Raw genomic sequence first — 12,099 nt, forward strand, 5'->3', positions numbered from 1 at the left:
ACCAATCAGGGAGAGGGAGAACTTCAGGATTTCTGGCCAAAACAGAAACAATTACTATTTACATTCACTCTGAGCCTCTGGGGCCCAAACAATGACCACTAAGTGAAGCTTGGATTGGGATCTATTGTTGGCTAATCAACAGAGCCAGAGCGAATTGGGTTTAAGGCATGGTCTTTAAGAAAGAAATCTAGTTCCAAAACCTAAACCCCAAGATATCTTGCTAGGTTTTAGCCATCAATATTTACATTCCTTTGGGCAGAGCACCCACAGGTAAGGGAGGGAGGGAGAGAAAGAGAAAGAAAGGGAGGGAAGGAAGGAAAGAAGGAAGGAAGAAAAGAAAGAAGGAAGGGAAGGGAGGGAAGGAAGGAAAGAAGGAAGAAAGGGAGGGAGGGAGGGAGTAAGGAAGGAAGGAAGGAGGGAGAAAGCTGCATTGCCCAACTGGAACTGGCCAATTGGGTCCCCACTGAAGCAGCTGGGACTATTCACAAAGAGTCAGACACTACTTACTGAACAACAACAGGGATGGAAGAACCATGGTTGCTGCAATGGGAATGGGGTCATAAGAGAAGGAGAGCAAAAGATGCCAATTACACAGCACTAGGTCTGGGATTTTTAGGTATTACTCCTGTCAGCGTTTCTCTTCTTCCTTTCCTGCCTTCGTGTCATTTTTACACATTTGAAATGCTTGCATGTTGTGAGCTCAAAGCTATTTCATCTCTCCTCTTAGTTTGTTCTGTAACCAAAAAAAGGGAGGAAAGCACTCATTTGTTTTCAAAAGCAAACAAGGGGCAGAGCTAAGATGGCAGAGTGAAAGCAGTGACTTGCTTGAGCTCCCCCAAATCCCTCCAAATGCCTGAAAAAAATGACTCTAAACAAATTCTAGAGCAGCAGAACCCACAAAAAGGCAGAATGAAACAAATTTCCATCCCAAGACAACCTGGATGGTTGATTGGAAAGGTTGACTGTGAGAGAGGAACTCAGTTCAGGGTGGGCATGCAGGCAAAGACCAGGCCTCAGCAAACCTGCAGCAAGCCTCAGGGGACTGAATCACAGGCAACTATAGCAGTTTCCAGACTTCTCAACCCACAAACGCCAAAGACAACGTAGAAGATCAGTAGGAAAAGTCTGTGACTGGGTGAGAGAGAAGCTTGGTCCCAGCCCCAGTCCTGGGGCTTCCCTGGGGAAGCAGCTACTTCTTGAGCTTGGCCCACAAACTGTGGGGGAATTGAGTGGCTAATCAGAGGGGGATTGCAGAGATCTCTTTACTGGTGCTAGGGCAGGAATCTCTTGCTTTGCCCATGGTTGGATCTGTGTCACAGTTCTGGGTGGTGATCCTGGGGTGAGGAGGAGCACTGGCATGGTGGAGTTTGTAGGGGTGATGGAGAGGGAATTGTTCAAGGGAAAAAAAGGATATTCAGTGAAATAGAGGACTTTCAAGTATTTTTGATGAAAAGATCAGAGCTGAATAGAAAATTTGACTTTCAAATACAAGACTCAAGAGAAGCATAAAGAGGTAAACAGGAAAGAGAAATCATAAGGGACTTATTAAGGTTGAACTATTTATATTTTTACATGGAAAGATGATATTTGTAACTGGTGAGGCCTTTGTCAGTATTGGGGTAGTTGGAGGGAAAAAATTATATGTACATATATCTATAGATAGAGGTCACAGGGTGAGTTGAAGATGATGGGGTGATATCTGGAGAATAAAATTAAAGGGTGAGAGAGGATTATACTGGGAGAAGGAGAAAGGGAGAGGTTGAATGGAGTAAATTATCTCACATTAAACAGATAAGAAAAGGCTTTTATAGTGGAGAGGAAGTGGGGGAAGGTGAGAGGGAATGAGTGAATCTTATTTTCGTTGGATTTGGCTTAAGGAGGGAATACCATACACATACAATTGGATATGGAAATCTATTTTACCCTACAGGAAAATAGCTGGGAAGAGGATAAGAGAGGGAGGAATGTCAAAGGGGAGGACAGATTGGGGGAGGGAGTAAGCAGAAGCAAACACTTCTGAGGAGGGACAGGGTCAAAAGAGAGAATAGAATAATCAGGGGGCAGGATAGAATGAAGGGAAATATAGTTAGTTTTCCACAGCATGACTACTATGAAAGTGTTTTGCATGACTACACATGTATAACCTTTATCGAGTTGCTTGCCTTCTCATTGAGGGGGAAGGGAGAAAATTTGGAACCCAAAGTTTTGAAAACAAATGTTAGAAATTGTTTTCATATGCAACTGGGAAGTAAGATATACAGGCAATGGGAAATAGAAATCTATCCTGTGCTACAAGAAAATAGAAGGGGAAGGGAATAAGAGAAGGGGGGAGAGATAGAAGGGAGGGCAGATTAGAGGAAAGGGTATTCAGAATGCATGCCATCTTGAAGTGGGGGGAGGAATGAGATGGGGAGAAAATTTGGGACTCAAAATCTCATGGAAGTGAATGTTAAAAACTAAAAATAAATTAATTAATTAAAAAAAGGAAACAAAACCCACCCAAACTTTTCACAGAACATTGGAGCTGGAAGGAACCTTTCACTCCTTTTAGATCAGATTTTATAAAGGAACTATAGCTCAGAGAGGATGAATAAACTGAATAAGATTACACAGCTTAATGGTGGCAGAACCAGGACTCAAATCCAGATTCTTGTCCCAACTAATTTCACATCTCCATGGATACTCTCACTTAAGACACCATTCTTAACTAGAGAGTCAGGTGTTCTGGACCCTCTCTCTTTGGGTTCCCTTAGGGATTGGAATACGAATACACTTGATCTATTTCCCAGAGGCAGAAAAATTATTCTTGGGCAAAACTGGGTGGAAATCTTTTCCAAGAAATTTGAAACTATGCCTCAAAGTTACTAAACTGTGCATATCCTTTGCTTTTTTTTTTGTAAACTATTTCATTTTTTCCAATTACAAGTAAAAATAGTTTTCAACATTCATTTTTCATAAGATTTTGAATTCCAAATTTTTCTCCCTCCTTCCCCTCCCCAAGATGGCAAACAATTTGATATAGGCTATACATGTGCAATCATATTAAACATATTTCCACATTAGTCATGTTGTGAAAGAAGTATTGGAACAGAGGGAGAAGACCATGAGAAAGAAAAAACAAAAAAGAGAAAGAAAATAGCATGCTTCAATCTGCATTCAGACTCCATAGTTTTCTAGACGCAGATAGCTTTTTCTATCATGAGTCTTGTAGAATTGTCTTGGATAAAAAAGCAACTAGATAGTGCAGTAGATAGAACACCAGCCCTGGAATCAGGAGGATTTGAGTTCAAATCTAGCCTCAGATACTTTATACTTAACTAGTTGTATAACTCTAGCAAGTCACTTAGTCTCAATTGCCTTGGGGGTAAAAGAAGAGCTACTCTTTTTCACTGCACAATTGTCTCAGATTTTATGCCAAATTATTTGCAAAACAGTTGGGTGTGACCATCATGTGAAGCTTTACAAAACTGCCCTGGTATTACTTAAAAATCATTTATTACTAAATTGTCTTTGGTGCAAGATTAGGATGCATGCCTACAGCTCTTCATTGGGTTGAGTGACAATACTGTTAGTTCTACAGTGCTCTAAACAAACCATGCAAATCAGCTTTTGGAAATATACTGACAATTCCTACAATGTGTGTGGACTGAGAATTCCAGGCTCACAGCTCTCAATGTGCAAGAGATTAATGTGTATCCATATGCCACTGGTGAATACTTTCCTGCTCTGTTTACCTTTTAAGTGGCCGGCCCGTCAACCAGCCTGACAAACAGAATTTGACAGACAGAATTACACCATGTAATGATTACTTGAAGAAAGGTTGTAAACCAATTTTTGGACTGAAACACACTCATACACACACACACACACACACACACACACACAAACAACACAGTGTGACAATTATGTGGTGAAATACAGTAAGTCTATCATAGTTGATTTTGATCATCACAGTGTGCATACCTTTTGACTCAATGAAACCACTACTAGATCTATATCCCAAAGAGATAAAAGAAAAAGGAAAAGGTACATATAGCATGAAAATACTTACAGTTCTTCTCATGGTGCCAAAAATCTGGCAACTAAGGTAATGCTCATCAATTGAAAAATGGTTGAACAAATTATGGTATATGAATGTAATGGAATACTATTGTGCTGTAAGAAACAATGAAGGAGACTATTTCAGAAGAACTTGGGAAGAATTGTATGAATTGTAGAGTGAAGTGAACAGAACCAGAATAATCTACACTATAACAATATTATAGAAGCCAATGATTTTGAAAGATTTAAGACCTGTGATCAATACAATGATCAGTCATTTACCAATGATGATGAATGCTACCTATCTCCTGACAGAGAGGTATTTACTGAATATACTGAGTCACTCAGTTTTTGAATGACTGGTGTGAGAATTCTTTTTTGCTTGACTAAGTGTATTTGTTATAAGGGTTTTTTTTCTTTTTCAGTGAGGGAAAGAGGCGTGAAGAAGAGAAAAAATAAATGTGCATTAGTTAAAAAAACCAAAAACAAATATTTTTTAAAAATTTGCTATTATTATTTTGTGAGGCCATTGGGGTTAAGTGGCTTGCTCAGAGTCACACAGCTAGAAATATTATGTGTCTGAGTCTGGATTTGAACTCAGGTCCTCCTGACTTCAGGCCCAGTGCTCTATCCACTGCACCATCTAGCTACCCCAAAACTTAAATATTTTAAATTTAAAAAATACTTTTTGAAAATGGTGGTTACAGGTAGCCACCAGAGATTCCCTTGCTTAAAATGCTACGCCATTATGTACTGACTCCTGGAATTCATTAGAAGTGACTAAAATGAATCTAAAAATGAACTACAAAGAATCAAGAGAGAAAACCTCATTATCCCTTTTATCTAGAGTGGAGCTGAGCAACGGGTAGTGGAGAGAAGGATTCTATTTGCTTCTTGATCAAACACACAGTTCTTATTTACATAGGAGCATATCAGAATTGTGATTAAAAGACATCCCTGGTCTGAATTACAAATGGAAAAGCAGCATGACAGTGGCTAGAGAGTCTTGGAGTCAGGAAAGGTGGGGTTCAAATTCTATGTCTGATATCTTTTTTTTTTTGGTTTTGTTTTTAGGCAATTGGGGTTGTGACTTGCCCAGGTTCACATAGTTAGTAAGTGTCAAGTGTTTGGTCTGAGGCTGGATTTGAACTCAGGTTCTCCTGACTTCGGGGCCGATGCTCTATCCACTGCACCACCTAGCTGCCCCATCTCTGTTATCTTCTAACTATATTACCATGAGCAAATCCCAGTCTTCCAGTGCATCAGGCAACTCTCTAAAACCATAAGTTATGATGAGTTGATGATCTGTATCAGTGGAAGAAGCTCCCATTCTAGAAGCTCCTCACACTGATTAGCTTACAGATGTGGACAATGACAACAACAATGGCAAAGAAAAAAAACCCTAAAACAACAACAAATAAAAGATTTTATTTGGAACCCCAAATGGTGAATCCAGTAAACACAACATATGCTGTACTATACTGAATGTTTAGTTTGGCAGAGACATCTTGTATGTTAACACATGCCTTTTCTGGAAGGTCACATGATACAATGGAAATAACTCACATTTTTACAACATGTTAAGGCTTACAAAGTACTTCCTCTACTCTGCCCTGTGAACTAAGAAAGGATGCTGAATTTGAAATTATGCTCAAATTCAACTTCAAATTCCATCTATACCACTTAGTAGCTCTGCAAACTTGGGCAAATTACTTAACCTCTATTAAAGGGGAGTAGCACCCTTTTCACAGTTAGTGTCCTACAGAAGCCAGTCGAGTTGACAAATTCTGTGAGTCAGCAGCTTCCAAAATTATAACTCACAAGCCCCAACTTGTGGATTTGCTTATACTAGTCTGTCAGAAAACATAATTGTTCAAACAAAAGACATTTAATGGAACAATATGGTTAAAGTGACAAGAAAAGATTCCTCCTGCTTAGACATGGGACACATTCTCTACAGGTTATTGTACCACCACAAAGAGGACACATACTCAGAAAGCAAACATGACCAGGGACTACACACGGAGAGTACACGTGTAAGAAACAGTTGTGGCCAGGAAATACATGAAGAGGCACATGCCAGGATGGTATCTGACTAAAGACCATGTGTGGAGAGCACATATGTATGAGACATTGAATTCAGATCTTCTGATTTCAGTTTTGGCAGTCTTCCTTAATACAGAAGGTTGGTGGGAGGGAAGCCCTTTGCAAACATGTATTGATAAGGAATTCATGTGTTGAAGGCAGCTCATGCCTCTAACATGGCAGGGTGCTGATGTCTGCTGGTAATGACATCATGTTGTTCTTTGTTCTTCTTTTCTGGGGTTTATATTTTTGGTCCACAATGGTTGCATTACTTTGTTGATTTCAGAGTCACTGCTGGACATTCACCCTGCTACCAGCTTCTGGGCTTCACCTCTTTATAGCTACCTGCTATCAGGGTGACTCTAGCTGATTAGGATGAAATCACTAGAATGCCTTTCTCTCATAAGGACAGGTTGACATCTCATTAATCAAGACCAAAAAATTGGAGCTACCACTTCTAGTTAAGGGATCTGCTGAACAAAAATTAGGCACATAGGCTAAGATTGATTCTTTTCTTTTAACACCTTGTATCTGGTATTGAATTGTAGTCTATTGTCACAGGTAATTATCTGACTTGGAGTTAGAAAATCCTTTCAATTCCTGTTCAGCCCCTTATGAGGACCATATGTCTGTCACAAACCAATTTCAGGAGACTGACACAAGGCCCTTAAAGGAACTGCATGAAAGCTGTGGTCCAAAGACCACCTTCCTCTCAAGGTTCTCTCTGTCTTGGAAAGTAAATGAAATTGAGTCAGAGCAAAAACAAAGTGAAGGTGGCAAGGTCATTATCCTCCATCCTCCAGGCCCAGATTCCTGCCTTTATTGTGTCTGTCTGTCTATTGATCTTTCATCGAATCTATCTGTATCATATCTATGTAAACATCTATATCTATCATCAAATCTATCTATCATATCTATATAAACACTTAGATCTATCTATCTGTCTTCTGTCTGTCTGTCTATCTAATCTGTCAGGAGTAACATCCCCTCCTTACTCCACTCCTGTTTTAGAGCAGCATTTTGATCAGGGGGAAGAACTTCCCTATCTTCATATGTACTATTTGCTTCTTTGGATTGTTTCAAAGAAACAACCCTGAGAATCTTTTTTGTTTTGTTTTGTTTTGGTTTTGGCTAGGCAATAAGGTCAAGTGACTTGCCCAGGGTCACATAGCTAGTAAGTGTCAAGAGCAACCTTGAGAATCTTAAAGTACTGCATAAATGATGGTTGTGATCATTATACATGCTGCACTTATTTGTCCTTCTAAGTCACTTAGCTATGACTTTGGGCTTTTCTTTTTTATCCTTCTTTCCTACTTCCTTGCGCCACTCCCTTTTCTCTTTCTAAGCCTTCTAGTTTTGTTTCCCTTTCTCCTGCTTTCTGTTCCTCACTCTCATCCTAATTTTGCTCTTCCATTTGAAAAAAGTCCCAACAGACTTCTGCTCATGGCCAAACATCTGTAATTGCCACAACTGTTTTTTTTTAAAGGGACATCCCACAAGTTACCAAGTAGATTTGATTGTTTATTATATTGATTTCCCTGGTGGCAAAGCCAGGCCCTTTCCTGTGGACCATTTATGGTTTACATAATGAGAAATATGATCTGAAAGCATATGGAAGGAGATATACAATTTCAGCAACATTGATAGAATGACCCAAATCAGCTCTTGTAAATGGTAAGAATCCTAGATAGAGGATGCCTCTTAAATTTCTTGGACTGAACTGGATTCCTAGTCTTGGGAGGCAACTTTTCACAGAACTATCAAGCAAGCAAGAATACGGTTTGTTGCCCCCAGAAACCTCTTTCAAATGATACTTTCTCCCAATTTCTATCTCTCCCCATCTTACATAACTTATGCAGTGTCTTTAAACTCTTTCATTATCCTCTTCACACTGAGACCTCCTCTCAGGAAAAAAAAAACTCAATGAAGTCACTCATGCTAATATATAAATGACTGGTAAGGCTTAAATTGTCAACTTTTGCAAGTATATTCATATTTATCCATCCTTCTTCTAGATGACAAAATAACCTTCCAAAGGCACAAGTCTGATCATGTCACTTTCCTGCTCCAAATGCTTTTTTTTTTTTGGTAAGGCAATTGGCATTAAGCGACTTGCCCAGGGTCACACAGCTAGTAAGTGCCAAGTGTCTGAGGTTGAGATTTGAACCCAGGTCCTCCGACTCCAAGGCTGGAGCTCTATCCACTGCACCACCTAGCTGCCCCTCTGCTCCAAATTCTTTGGAATCTCCCTGTTGCCTAAAGGATAAAATACAAATAATCTGTCATGGCACTGATATGTTACCATATGGCTTCAACCTAACTTTCCAGATTTGTTTACACCATCCCCTTTCATGCATTAAATATTCCAATGAAATTGGAATCCCCTATCCTTATGCCCCTATACAAGCCATCATCCATGACTGAAATACATGCCCATCTCTGCCTTTTAGAATCCTTATCTTTCTTCAAGACTCAGATCAGATACCACTTCTTCCATGAAACCTTTCTTTCTCTCTACAATTATTAGTGCTCTTCCTTCTCAACAATTTCTAGAACACTTTGTCAGATCACTTCTTCCCTTGCCAGTCTGTCAGGACTTCATCCTGAGTCATGTATTATTCTTACCTGTGCACATGTCATATCCATCCAGTATAACATAAGCTCTTTGAAGGCAAAGACTACTTAATTTTTTTCTTAGGTGCTAAATAAACACTTGTTGAATTGAATTGATTTGAATGAGGAATAAAAAGTCAACTTTAAAGGGACAAATTTCTATTGGAGTTTCAGATGCTAGAAAGCAGATGAGAGAGATTCTTTAGGGAAGGGAAAGATTTCCTGATGTGTTTTGAATCATATCATACAGGCAGCTGCTTACTCTGCTTGTTACAACCTACCTGGGTAATATATAGGATTGGAGCAGGCTAGAATTTAGGGTTCTCCAGGACATAAAGGACTAGGGATGTTCTAGTACTCTTCCCTATGCTCTGGAATTGCTAGCAAAAGACTAGTTCAAGGGTGGGGAACCTGAGGCCTCGAGGCCACGTATGATTCATTAGGTGTCAAGTGCAACCCTTTTCAGTCAGAGAAGGTTGCATTTGAGGACTAGGGGGTCACATGTGGCCTTGAGGTTGCAGGTTCCCCAACCCTGGACTAGGTGATGGAAACTGTATACTTCTGTAATTTTCCCATGCTCAGCATACCACCTCTCATCTCCATGCAACTATATGGGACATCGCACATGACTGAGATGCCTAAGCAGGCTTCAGATAGCAGGGAGTTGAAATGATAGTATTTGCTGCAATCTATGGACTCTGGTGGGGATTGGAAACTTGAATCAGAGGGTCAGGTACTCACAGTAAGCTGCAATCAATAATTACCAATAAGAGTGCCTGGCACCTGGTAAATTCTTAAGATTAACTGATTGATTGGTTTTTAAAACTCATAATAATTTAGTCCCTTTCTGCCTTTCCAGTCTTATACTTTCTTCTGTTCGGGTACTCTACAATCCAAAGACACAGGACTCCTTGCTGTTTCTTACTCTGTCTCCCAACTCTGAGCAATTTCAGTGATTGTCTCCTACGTTGTCTCTTTCTTCTGGGCTTCCTGGTTTCCTTCAATTCTCTGTTAAAATTCCACCTCGTGCAAGAAGCCTTTCCCTAGGGGCAGCTGGATGGCATGGATTCAGCTCCAGCCTTGGAGTCAGGACCTAAATTCAAATCTGGCTTCAAACACTTGACACTTGCTAGCTGTGTGACTCTGGGCAAGTCACTTAACCCCAATTTCCTCACCAAAAGGCGAGGAAAAAAAGAGTCTTTCCTGGTCCCCTTCAATGCTAGTGCCTTTCCTCTGAGATTATCTCCGACTTATCCTGTATGTATCTTGTTTGGACACAGTTTGTATGTTGTTTCCCGTTAAATTGTTTTTGCCTTTCTTTGTATCCTCAGTGCTTAGCCTGTACCTGGAACATAGTAACTGTTTAATAAATTCATGTTGTCTGTCAGTCAACTTGTCAAAATTTGGAAAAGGGAAAATTTACTCCACTGAGTAGTTTTTTTAAAAAACAAATCAGCTGTTTCATGATGAAAGTCTTAGCTTAAAAGAAAGATGAACTAACCACACTACAATTCCAGCTGAAGCTCTCTTGAGATTTCCAATGTTAACACTGTCATCCTTGTATTCTCTTAACAGCTCTCCTATACCCTGATGGCATTCTTCCCACCACCCATCCAGTAAAACCCCCAGCTGCCTGTGACCTGTGAGAAAAAGCTGAACCAGAAGCAGGTCTAATTGAGTTTCAAAATGGAAAATGTGCAATATAGTTGCAAGGCAAAGAACTTACTCCTTAGTGCTAGGGACCTCTTCCTTTTCCTTAAGGTCAAACAGTACAGTTGTGCAGGCAGGCTTTCTGTCTTCTGGGCGCAGTCAGAAATGTGTCACTCCCTCTCGAGAATTTCTTTCCCCCTTATATCCTCTCAAAGCTTCCTGTTTTTTTTTCTTTTTATGATACCACCCCTTTCTATGAATTTCCCTCATTAAGACTTTAGAGTTGTTTTAAAATTCCCAAGCTAGTAAAGGAATGAGGAGGGTGGAAAAAGCAATGAATTTAGAACCAGAAGAACTGGGCTTGAACCAGAAAGAACTGGGCTCTTCTAATGAAGGCTGGTACCACCTTGGCTGTACAGGGGAAAAAAAAACCATGGAGGACAAAAAAAGAGATTGGGAAGAGCAGAAAATGAGAAAGAACAAAAGTGGGAGAATGTGAAAATGGATAGGAGACAAGGTGAGGACAAGGAGGAAAAGAGAGGGAAGAGAAAGGGGAAGAAGATTGTATACAGATAGGGCTAGCCCTGAGAAAAATTGTAAAGTAAGAAAAGTTCTTTGTTATTCTACTTCTAACAAAAATCTCTTTAATCTCTTCTACTTTTTCTTCAATACTCTCCTCCCTCTCCCAACTTATCCTATATCCTCTCCTTGCTAATTTCTAGTCAAATGATAACTGATAAAGTTATTAGCTGTTAAACACTTATGGTGTGTCTCCTCATGGGGATACCTTCCCTCCTTCCATTTTCTTAGAGGATACAGCGTAAAGTTGCCCTTTGTGATAGTTTTTGGATGCCATGCCCATAATTACTCTATGAAAGATGCAGGCCTACTTTCTTATACTGTAGCTATTTCCATATGTGTATGCCTTATTTTTATAACTACAATGCTGGTTCCTTGAGGGTGGGGATTGTTCCAGATTCATCTTTCTATGCCCCATGAAACCTAAAACAGTGTCTTGTTCTTAATAAGGTACCTGAGTAAATGTTTATTGAAAATTATGATGATGATTCTGATGGACACTGCCCTGTGCTTTTGGCTTACACCTCCTACTTCTCCATCTCAGTTAGCTTTTACACTGGAAAGGAGTCATACTATGGTGTTATTGATTCTGTGTGTAAATCTCTTCTAAGAGTATTTCAGTTTAGTGCATAGTACCAACTCCAAAGAAAGAGTCTCTAGCGATAGAATTTTCATGCATCTTAGATAGGTCAGTAGGAGGTATCTTGGGTAGAAGGAAAGAAAGAATGCTAGATACAGGGGGAGAGAGATACTGGGGGAAATTAAGAATAGGTAGTAAAGGGCAACTAGGCGGCTCCATGGATAGAGTGCTGGGCCTAGAGTCAGGAAGACCTGAGTTCAAATCTGACCTTAGACACTTAAAAGCTCTGTGACCCTGGACAAGTCACTTAACCTCTGCTTGCCTAAGAGGAAAACAGCTAGATGGCTCAATGGATAGTGTGCTGGGCCTGGAGTCAAGAAGATCTGCATTGAAATCTAGTCTCAGATACTAGCTGTGTGACCTTGGGCAAGTCACTTAAACTTTGTTTGCCTTAATCCCCTGGAGAAGGAAATGGCAAACCACTCCAGTATCTTTGCCATAAAAACCGCATGGACATTATGGTCCATGGAGTCATGAAGAGTTGGACATGA

The 12,099-nt window shown here is 40.0% G+C and overlaps 1 protein-coding gene across 1 annotated transcript in view; it reads right to left on the bottom strand.

Annotated features, from left to right (window-relative positions):
• LOC110212842 (interleukin-3 receptor subunit alpha) overlaps positions 1-10,559 on the bottom strand; it is a 61,798-nt gene extending 51,239 nt beyond the window's left edge. The window contains exon 1 of the mRNA XM_020992949.2: positions 10,466-10,559. The gene's annotated coding sequence lies outside the window, so the exon portion shown is untranslated. The remainder of the gene's footprint in view (positions 1-10,465) is intronic.
• Positions 10,560-12,099: the final 1,540 nt, after the last annotated feature.

This window comes from Phascolarctos cinereus, unplaced genomic scaffold (assembly GCF_003287225.1).
Source record: "Phascolarctos cinereus isolate Bilbo 61053 unplaced genomic scaffold, phaCin_HiC Scaffold_726;HRSCAF=1367, whole genome shotgun sequence".
Taxonomy (NCBI): Eukaryota; Metazoa; Chordata; class Mammalia; order Diprotodontia; family Phascolarctidae; genus Phascolarctos; species Phascolarctos cinereus.